Source organism: Capsicum annuum, unplaced genomic scaffold, assembly GCF_002878395.1.
Source record: "Capsicum annuum cultivar UCD-10X-F1 unplaced genomic scaffold, UCD10Xv1.1 ctg4557, whole genome shotgun sequence".
Lineage (NCBI taxonomy): Eukaryota > Viridiplantae > Streptophyta > Magnoliopsida > Solanales > Solanaceae > Capsicum > Capsicum annuum.
Genome location: NW_025853076.1, coordinates 109,246 through 119,906, shown reverse-complemented (window position 1 = coordinate 119,906; position 10,661 = coordinate 109,246). Strand labels below are relative to the sequence as shown.

General features: G+C 36.5%; 1 pseudogene; it reads left to right on the top strand.

The window, feature by feature from the left end:
• The first annotated feature begins 4,011 nt into the window (after nt 1-4,011).
• LOC124892299 lies at nt 4,012-5,041 on the top strand (annotated as a pseudogene).
• Nucleotides 5,042-10,661: the final 5,620 nt, after the last annotated feature.

The window sequence follows — 10,661 nt, the reverse complement described above, 5'->3', positions numbered from 1 at the left end:
ATCGCGCGGGTATGTATATATATTATAAAGCAGAGGGTGCATTTAAGTTATCTAAATATAATTAAATTAAAGATGAAACTATACTAATAAGAAAAAAATTATAGTTTAAATAAAACGTTATTAAGGATAGTAATTGCAATATATTAAATTAACGTTATTAAAACGTTATTAAACTAATGTAGGAGCGGACCTATGTGGTTGCCATGGGGTTCAACCGAACTCCCTTGATAAAAAATTACGTTGTATATACAAGGTAGAAAATTTATATTTTTGTACGTATATTATTGTTAAACCACATGAAACAAGGCACTTAGATAGCCCAGTGGTGTTATTTGCTCTTCTTGGGCGGTTTATTCAGCCTACTACTTGGGTTCGATCACTAAATAAATAAAATAATAATAACAATAATAATAAAAACGATGCCGTTTTAACACAAAAAGCAAAACTTTGACAGTGCACAAATATGACCTTTAACTATTCAAAACTGCACAATTATGACCATCCTCCAAGTCAGCCCTTTTTACGACGTGGCATCGTGTGATTGGATTACCTTTCCATGTAGGCGCGAGTGAAACTCAAGCATGGTGGATGCAGAATCGGAGGTCATATTTGTTCAGGTTTTAAATAGTTTAAGGTCCTATTTGTGCACTATCAAAGTTTAAGGATAAAGTTATAATTTGGTGTCAAGTTTAGGGTCATATTTATGTATTTTGTCAATAAATAAAGATAGAGGAAGTATCTTTTAAGAACCACTCTTAACCAGAGGTCGAGAGTTCGACCTTGGGCATGGAGAAAACTCTATTAGGAGCCCTACCCCCGAATGGGGCCCTAACGGACACCAGATGGGAAACCAAAAAAAAAATCTTTTAAGAAAATTATTTAGGTGAATATAATCCCTGGAAAATTCAAGAGGAGAAATGAATTTTCCAGAAATGACGACTGTGTAATATCCAAGTGTCCTAAGCAAATTTTCTCCAGAAACTTGTAGATCTCTCGTTCCTCATATAAATAAGTCCTCACTTTGTTAACATCAGTCACAATATACCTAAGAAAAGTTCCTCTCAGTTGCTGAAACGAACCTGATTTCTCAATTCAACAATCAATACACAATCAATACACAAAGTGAACGAAACTAATAAATTTGATTAATACAGAATGGAGAAATTACACTATGAAAGAACATGAATAGTAGTAGAAGGAGATGAGAGGATTAGAGAGAATTGGGTGAGAAGCACAGCCTTTGCCTAAGTAATTATCACCATTTGCATAAGACTATTCTTCCTAAAATGTGTTATTTATTAACCCGTATCCCACACATAGCCACTTAATGTGATATTGGCCTACTTTACCATAACTGATTTCGGCCCATTCATAACAATACTCCCCTCTCCAATAAGAACCTTGCCCTCAAGGTTCGAGTGGAGCCACACGGACAATATAATGTTTATTCTTTCAAGACTTGAGTGTGTGTAGAGAGCTGCTATGGTGGTGCAAAGATGAAACCAAGTATTGTCAACATGAAGAATTGATGAAACAATTTCATTGCCCTTAGCCAAGTCAATATTACCAAGCATCATAACAGAAGCAAAAATTTTAAAAATTGTCACCTGCTCTGCCTTGCTAAGTCCAACAATCTTCATTACCTTCTCTATATTAGGAGTGTCATGAGCATAAGTGATACCTGCTAAGCAATAAAATCGTTTGATATAGGAAAATGCTTTAGGAACCCTTAATATAAACATTTTGTTTATCTCCATAAGTACTTCACGGAGAAGGAAAAAACAATGATGGTTCTGTTCCAGAATTATAATTATGAAAGTGCTAGATCTTTCCCATGGCTGCACCATACGTCTTTCCAAGCTTAGCAAATTGAATCTCCACAAATATACAATTATGACTTGAAAACTTACTTTGAATTGCATCGAAATTGTTAAGCGCTTTAAATACTGGATTTGACTTCAGTACTTGTTGTGCTACAGTGCACTCTTCAACGCTTCTATGACCCCCAAGATGGGATACATAGAACATAAGCCTCATCATAGTCTTAAATTTCCCACAACTAGCCAAGACAGAAAAGCTTTTACTCTCACTGAGTATTGCCTTTTGAACAACATAAGCAACAACAATTGAAGCTACTTTCACCAACTCAAGCTCACTTTCAATCACATTCAAAATCCTATGATCATTTTGACAAGTTTGTATTGCAACCACTTCATACAGTGAGAGAGTGGGAGGTCAGACAATTATTTTATCACCTTGATCACCAACTAAACCTTTGAGCTCCGCAAGCGTAGAGAAATTATGCAACTCCATCCCAATCAAGTCTTCCATGACCTGATAAAACCATGAAGTCGTGCAATACAAATAGCTTTTGGAGCTTCATTTCCCTGTGTTGCCATTTTCAATACACTAGCCTACTCAGTTATTTTCTTTTGAAAAGAGAAATCACCTCCTATTGCAGTATACCATACGTTACTCTTTGGAGCTTGGAGAACAAAAATGAGTTGAGCTAATAGCTGTTGCATGCAGGGGCGGATCAAGAATTTTTAGTGAGGGGGTTCAGTAGTACATATACGGACTAGTCGAAGGGGGTTCAACGTCTACTATTTATACATAAAAAAAAAAAATTTACCATGTATAAACAGTATAATTTGTTGATGAAGGGGGTTTGGATGAACCCCCTGGACGCTATGTAGATCCACCACTGGTTGCAGGAATTGGAATAATTTGGGAAGGCATATAATATGTACAGGTGCAATTGGTTGTAGCTCTCTCGACGTAGCTCTTTGGGAACTGTCATCAAACACATGATTCACATCAAAGTATGTATCATCCACTTTTGATTTCCTTACTACCAACTCATATCTTTGTTGTCCGGGATCCCACACTTGAGTCATACAATTAGCATTCACAATGAAGACAAACGTACTAGTAGAGTCCAAAAATATTAGTAGCTTCGTGTTCAATGTATAGTGAGTGAGATCCTTGAGCTTGGAACTTATACTCAGATCCCATACACAGAGATTCATTACAGCTCCATGAACATCGACACTCTTTGACATATTTCTTCGGGAATATTCATCGAACAGTTGGACTTTGCTGCGTTCAAGGCATAATGCTTCTTCATCAAGCATTTTAATTGGAGTATCGGGTTGCACCTCAGCAACTAGATTGTGGCAACAACTATGAACAGATTCGTCGAGCACCCTAGTCGATTGAATATCGTCCAAATCACCTAGAAGGATAGCGGTAGAAGACGTTTCTTCCACTTCTTCAGTGAAAACTCTGGTAGACATTTCATCGAACATATTGTGTGCATCCATTTTGCTTTTGCATTAAGATTGCATATCAAATTTTTGAGGCAAAGCTAGGTTATTTTTACTTCTCTATTGTGTATAAACATATGTCGGGCATGAATAATGTACATTTGTCTTAGTGAAGCCCCACGAAACAACCTCAAAACGACTGGAGGGCATCTGATTAGCCAAGTGATTTTCCAGTGATTCAAGATGTAGTTTAGGAAAGAGAACCAACACTTTTGCAGTAAAATGTTCCCCATCAACCAATTGCTTGTTCTGCAAAAGCCATTGGTACCACGACAAAGCAGCCCCATCAAGATGAAGCCAGAGATAACTTGTGGTTTTCTGCAATTTCATAAAAATCAAAGTAGCTTTCAGCCATAGAAATCCATAACTTAGGATTCTCTCTACAGAACCGTGGAAACTCCACCGGAGTAGGTTTAAACCTTGTAGGGTTTCCAATCAACTCATGTAATAATGAACGAATTTCACATATCTCCTTTGACCATGAATCCCTTCCGACGCTAATTGAATCATAGGGAGTTCGAAATTTTGGGCCCTCCATTGGAGACCTCTTGATGAAGCACCAATGAAACAAACCCGAATTCTCAATTCAACAATCAATACACAAAGTCAACGAAACTAATAAACTTGATTAATATAGAATATAGAAATTACAATATGAAAGAACATAATAGTAGTAGAAGGGGATGAGAGGATTAGAGAGAATTGGGGATGAGAAGCATAGCCTTTTCCTAAGCAATTATCACCATTTGCATAAGATTATTCTTCCTAAAATGTGCTATTTATTAAACCGTATCCCACACATAGCCACTTAATGTGATATTGGGCTACTTTACCAGATTTCGGCCCATTCATAACAGTTGCCTTGCAGACCATAAACAATCTCCAACATACTCAATTCCCTTAAAAGGAAAACAGTATATTTAGAGAGAAAAAGATAGTAAAGCAACTGTCAGCTTAATAAGTTTTCTAGTTTGAGCAATTGCTATGGCCTTTCTTCCATCAAAAAATGAGGCACTAATACCATACACACGCCCCATATGGGACATAATGTTTCCACAAGAAGCTGATCCTTTCAAGATTCTTGAACAAACCCCACTCACCATTACAAAAGGTGTCAAATCAATCGCCTTATTAGCTCGTTAGTTCAGATTGGAAGGAAACTGAAAAGGAGCATGTAATTACACTTGACATACGACGGATGAAGACGGAGGACATCAAGTTGAGGTGGAAGAAAACAGGGTGTTGAGAGTCAGTGGAGAAAGGAAAACAGAAGAAGAAGTAATTGAAGACAGTTTAGACTGCCTGGAAATGCTGATTTGGAACACATCAAGGCTCATTTGGAAAATACTGTGTTGAAGATTAATATTGAAGAAACAGAATAAGGTGATTAGTACTGCAGAGGAAAGCAAATCTGCTGGTGGTGAGGATATTAAAGCTACCAAAGCTGAGATGTAGATTAACAAGTTTGAACTGTATGTTGATCGATCTGTAGTTTTGCTTTGTTGATTGTGCTTTTCTCTATCTTGGCTTCCTGTGTCTCTAATAAAGTTCTTGAATATGTGATTAGGCATATGATCACGTGTGGTACTTTGACTGAAAAAAGAAAATAAGACAGTGAAGATAACAGAGATTCCAGATAGGCACTCAAGAGGAAGAATAGAAGAGAACCTTTGGTTTAAAAGAGAAGAAACACATGAATCTCTAGCTTTAGTCTATTACTGTGTCTCTTATTAATTTGATATAAGCGAATCTCTTATATGAATCTATGTATCTATCTATTTTTTACGTGCTAACCTACATATCTATCCTTTGATCATAATCATCCATCATGAATAGAGCTAAAAAGAATATTCACATCCAAATTATTTATTTATAACTGTCTTTATGTTCAACTTTAAGAACTAATTTGGCTCTTCCAAATTATTTATTTACAACTATCTTTATGTTCAACTTTAAGAGTTAATTTGGCCGCACTAGAAAAGAGGGATTCCGAAAATACACACATATAAGTTGATTGTCAAAATTACTTATGACATTCATTGTCAAAATTACTTATGATATTCAACATGAATACAAGGAAATTCTTGATATTCAACATGAATACAAGGAAATGTTTGTTGCAAGTAAGTTTATCGTCAAAGCTACAAGCTTGCTTACAGAACACAAAACTATATCACCGAAATAGATTGTGAAGGACAACAAATTTTATCACCTAAATCATTGATACCTATGCGACTATTATCATCTCAATTCATGATACGGGTGTCACGGTCTCAAGAACATTTACTAGAAGTCAAGCTCGGGAACTACAAAGGCTTCAAGGCGTGTTTATGAAAATGGATGCAGTTGAGCTTGTTTCAAACTCTCCCAAGGGAGTGTACGTATTGACATTTGGGGACTGACATTAGGGGCCCAAAATACACCCCAAGGCAGGCCCAAACACTCCACACCTCCCCTTTCATTAAGGGCAAAGGGGTGCTTTTGCCATCCTTTTTGTGAAGACTATTTAAGGAGTTTCTTTAGTCTTGTCCTCTTTAGTTAGCTTATTCTTAAAAATCACTTGTAATATTGAACATCATCTTCCTCTCAAGAAGAGAGTAGACCACCATTTGACACCACAAGAAATGGTTTCTTGTTGTGTTGTGTGTATTGGCTAAAACGAGAGTGCTTGAGGGAACCGAGCTCCTCTTGTGTTCCGTAAGAACATGGTACTTGTTAACTTGTTTTGTAGAGATTTTAGAGTATTAATACACTCTTTAGTTTCTGAATTATGAGTTCTCATTGTGTCAAGTTACATATCTTCTTTATCGTTTTAGTTTGAGTTTGTTGTTTCCGTTTAGTGTCTTGTGCCTGTGGACTGTTTTGTGTGTTTGTGGACTGTTTTCGTGCGCTTTTAGATACCTGTTGGTATCATTTGGTATCCGAGCGAAGGCTGGTCGTGTTCTTACACCACCAATCTTGGGCTATTGTAGTTTACAAAAAAAGGTCTGTTATCTGGTGACTAGTGTTTGGTCGAGAAATGTCTAGATTCAGGTGTTATTTTGCTTGTCATAGTAGTTTCGTGTGTTAGCTTGTTGCTTCCCTAGCACACTTAGTCTAAGGTCCAAGATTTGAGCCTTTGTTTAGTTGTTGTTGAGGGTTTGGACGGATTAGCTATTGTTGTTGTTCATAAGGGTTCTTGTTGTTGTTCAGATTGTTCTTGAGATGAATGTTGGATAAAAGGCTTGTTTGATTTGAAAAAAAGGAAGAGAGAAGCAAAGTCTTGTGTTTGTCTTGGAATTAGTTTCAAGACAACACCAAAGAGGCAAGTAAACAAAATACGTCCCAAAAGCTTACTTACCAAAAGAGTGTCAAGCCTTTTTCAAAAAGAACCAAAAGCGGAAAGGGACAAAGCCAAAGAAAAAAGGTGTTTTGCCATTTTGGTGCAAGTTGGTGAAAAGTTTATTGACACCTTTTTTTGACCCATTTTTTTAACTTTTGAAAAAAAGAGTCCAAGGCCTTGTCTTTCACTCCAAAAACCGAAAAAGCCTCACCAAACAAAAATATAATTGAATTATTCAAGTTGGACAAGATCAAACTTCAACAAAACAACAACACCAAACGGCTTCAACAAAACAACAACACCAAACGGCCAAAATAAAATTGTGGGCCACATCAACAACAAAACTCAAGTCATAGGACCTTCCAAGTTTCTTTCCTTGTCTCTATTATTTTTCTTTTTATTGACTCCTACATTAGTTGACAACTAAGTAACAACCTACTAAGTTGTAAACTATTTTTCGAGTACGTCTTTGTGTCAACGTTCTTTATGGTGCTTTGCTCGTTTGCCATTCGTAGTTGTTCTTGGTTCAAGTGTGTACAAAACTTCCTTGAGTCTTAGAAACCAAAATCCATTCTAACTCAAGAGTAGACTCATTCCTAACTACTCAAGAATTGATAGTCGGCTTACAATACTTGAAGGGCCAAATGTGGAAGCCAAGTGTGAAGAGTGTGTGACGATATTTTAAGCTAACGTTTCTTTGTTTTGTAGGTACATTGGAAAATGGAACCATTACACATGGAACCTGAAACTTCCAATGCACAAACCGTGGACCAAAATGCTTTGAATGCTCTTGTGGATAATCTTGAATCTTTGTCTCGGGACGTGGCTAGAGTAAATGCGGGTCTTGATAAGTTGGGAGTGGAAGTGGCCTCTATTAGTGGCCAAATGGAAAGGGTAGAAAGTCAACGTAGTTCTCGACCCTCAACTCCTCATAACACATCCCCAACCATTACCCCCAAGGCCACGCACCAAAGAATGTATCCACCAAATATCATACCTCAAGCCAACTATTACTCATAAGGACAAGGCCTTGATGGACCAAGTCATTCCCCACATCACAAAGTCTCACATGACGGACTTGGAACCCAAATGCCACCCTAGATCTTAAAACTTAATGATTAATCAACATCTGAATGTGTAAAAAAAATTTATTTGTATATATAATAAAATCAAAAATAAAATTCAAATAAAAAATTAATTATATATTAAAAAAGTATGTAATTTAATACACCTAAATTATTAGTATTTGATTGAGAAAAAACATTTATGTTTATTAGTGATAGTGGAGATGGCTTATAATGGTGGTTGCAGTGACAATGATTGATGTTAGTGATTAATAATATTGGTGGTGATAATTGTGATGGTTGGTATTGTAGTGACTGTTATGATGGTGGCGATTGATGGTGGTTGTTGTTATGATGTGATGTTGCTTGATGTTAGTAGTTTAAGGTGCTGATTGTGTTGGCTGAAACATGAATACATGATTATTGATGATGTGTTGGTGGTAGTTGAAGATGTTATTTGTTGTCATGGTGGAGATGGTTGTTAGTATAGATAAATTGTAGCGATGGTACTAGTTGAAGTGGTGGTAGAGGTAGCATTAAGAGTGATAATGGTGGTGGCGGTCAAAGAATATGAAAAGGTTGTGATGTATTAGTGGTATTGTAACACCCCACAAAAATCATCAATGCGGTAACTCGTGGTAATATGCTCTTAGAGTTAAATGACTAGAATTGTGTCAAATAAGCTTAGTCTTATTTTTTACTTTCAAAGTGAGTAAAGTTTAAACCATATATAATTTCTCTAATTTCAACTTTTTATCATGTGGAAAATTGAATGTGCTTTCCATTGACATAGTATTCGCCCAAATCTAATACCCGAACAAGAAGTTGTGGCTAATTTAAGTTCTAGTCGTAAAACACCATCATTTTGGTGCTTGACACGTCGCGGATGGGGCCTATTTAGAAATTGTCAAATTCTAGTAGCATAGCACGATTGTGGAGCGTCACGCTAAAGTTTCAGGTCCCAACCAGTGGAACAACGTGATGGCTCCACGTTGCGGTGACCTTAAGAATTCCACTCGTCCATTTCTAGTGAGCCACCGCGATTGTGGCGTGTCGTAGTGGCCCATGAAATCGATCTCCCATTTATATTTTTAGTCCATCTTATTAAGGGTATATTAGGTATTTTCCACACCTTTATCAGCCTAAACATGGGCTTTAATCCAAATGACCTCATAATTGATATTTTCATCAAAAACCATCAAGAACACTCCTTAGGGTTTCAAACAAGAAAACCCAAATAACTCAAGATTTAACTGTGGGTTTTCAAGATCGATTAAAGATTTGGAATCCCCAAATCGTAGGCTTCAAGAATCATCCATCAAATTTCTAAATTGAGGTATGTGGGTTTTATCCTAAAAACTACATGGGCTTGTAATCACTAGAACATGATTTAAAGATTATCAAGCATGAATTTAGAAAGGGGTTTTTGAAATACATGATTTATTATGCATTATGAATATTTAATTGTATTGTTGATTTGGCCTTTAGGACTTTCCCCCTTAAATTGATTTACATGTATATGTATATGTATGAAAATTTAGATTTAAGATTGTTTGAGAGCACAACTTATGAAATCTCTCTCTTGTGATGACTTTAAGTTTATGATCTTAATGTGAAGGATTTGAAATGCATGATTTATGTCTTAAAATTTGTTTACTCAAATACCATAGTATTTTGAGGATGATTTAGAGATTTAAGAGAGGGAGTTTCATGATGTAAATATATTTTGTTAAAATAGAAAGATTTGCATGAGATTAAGAAACTTGAGACGACCACCTTGCATCATTGAAAGTTTGACAAAGAGAGTTGCATACATGTGTTTACATGAGTTTTAGAGAAAGAGTTCTTTGAAATGATTTATTGATATGGTGGTCCCGAATTTATGTTTTGAAAACAGAGATTGTAATATGCTAATAATGGCTCAGAGATGTGACTTGCAAGTCAATGGTATAATGATACCATAAGTATGTATGTCGTAACAGAGTATGTTTTTAGAGTTTGATTTTAGAGAATGCATGTTTTAAAGAGATAAACTTGAGCTTAAAGGGGGTTAGGTGGTTACCTGAAGAAGGTTTGAGTTCAAGTAACTCTTTGCCTAAAATCGTGATTTGTCGATCTGGGTATATTATTTTTACGCTGGCGACGACCGTGTAGCGTAGCAGAGTCAGAGACTCCAACCCTTGCAGCACAATTGGGGTTAGAGGCTTCCCCGCCGAGTCAATGAAAGATTTCATATAGCCCGTGGAATTTCAAAGTTGTAGGATTTACCACCTAGCGTAAAAGTATAATAAAGAATGTTTCAGAGTTCAGATGATTTTCTTTCAGAGTCTTTCAGAAATGCCCATGAGATTTCTTACTCTATGATATGTTTATGAACAGTTTTAAATTTCTCTCATATATGTTGAATATAAATTATTATTTTGGATTTGCTCTATGCACCACTACATCTGTATTGACCCCCTACCTCCCAGGTTCGGAGGCTCAGTCTAAGGGTCTTGTTAATCAGTTGAGTATTCTAGAGATAAGTGATCCGCGCAGTGGTGAGCCTTCTTTGTTCCAGAAGGCCTATTATTTCAAATTATGTTATTTCGTTATTTTGGTCTACTGGGGGCCTTGTCCCAGTTTTCAGAACAGTTTGAGATATAGTAGAGATTTCGCAGACTGAGTCAGATCTTATTCAGATGTTTTGAATTACAGTTTTCTATCTTATGTCTTGAAACCCAGAGTTAATGACCATATTTCCGTATTAGATTATATTTCCGCATTATCTTTTCTGATATGAATGTTGTGCCTGATTATCAGATCAGATAGAGTAGGACATCTAGGCCTTCATGGTTCGAGATGTCCGTCACAGCCATCCCCTAGGTCAGGTCGTGACAGGTAGTTAGTAGTTGTGTGAGTTGTGATAGATAAGTTGGTTGGTAGTAGGGATTGGCCGGTAGTGGTTGC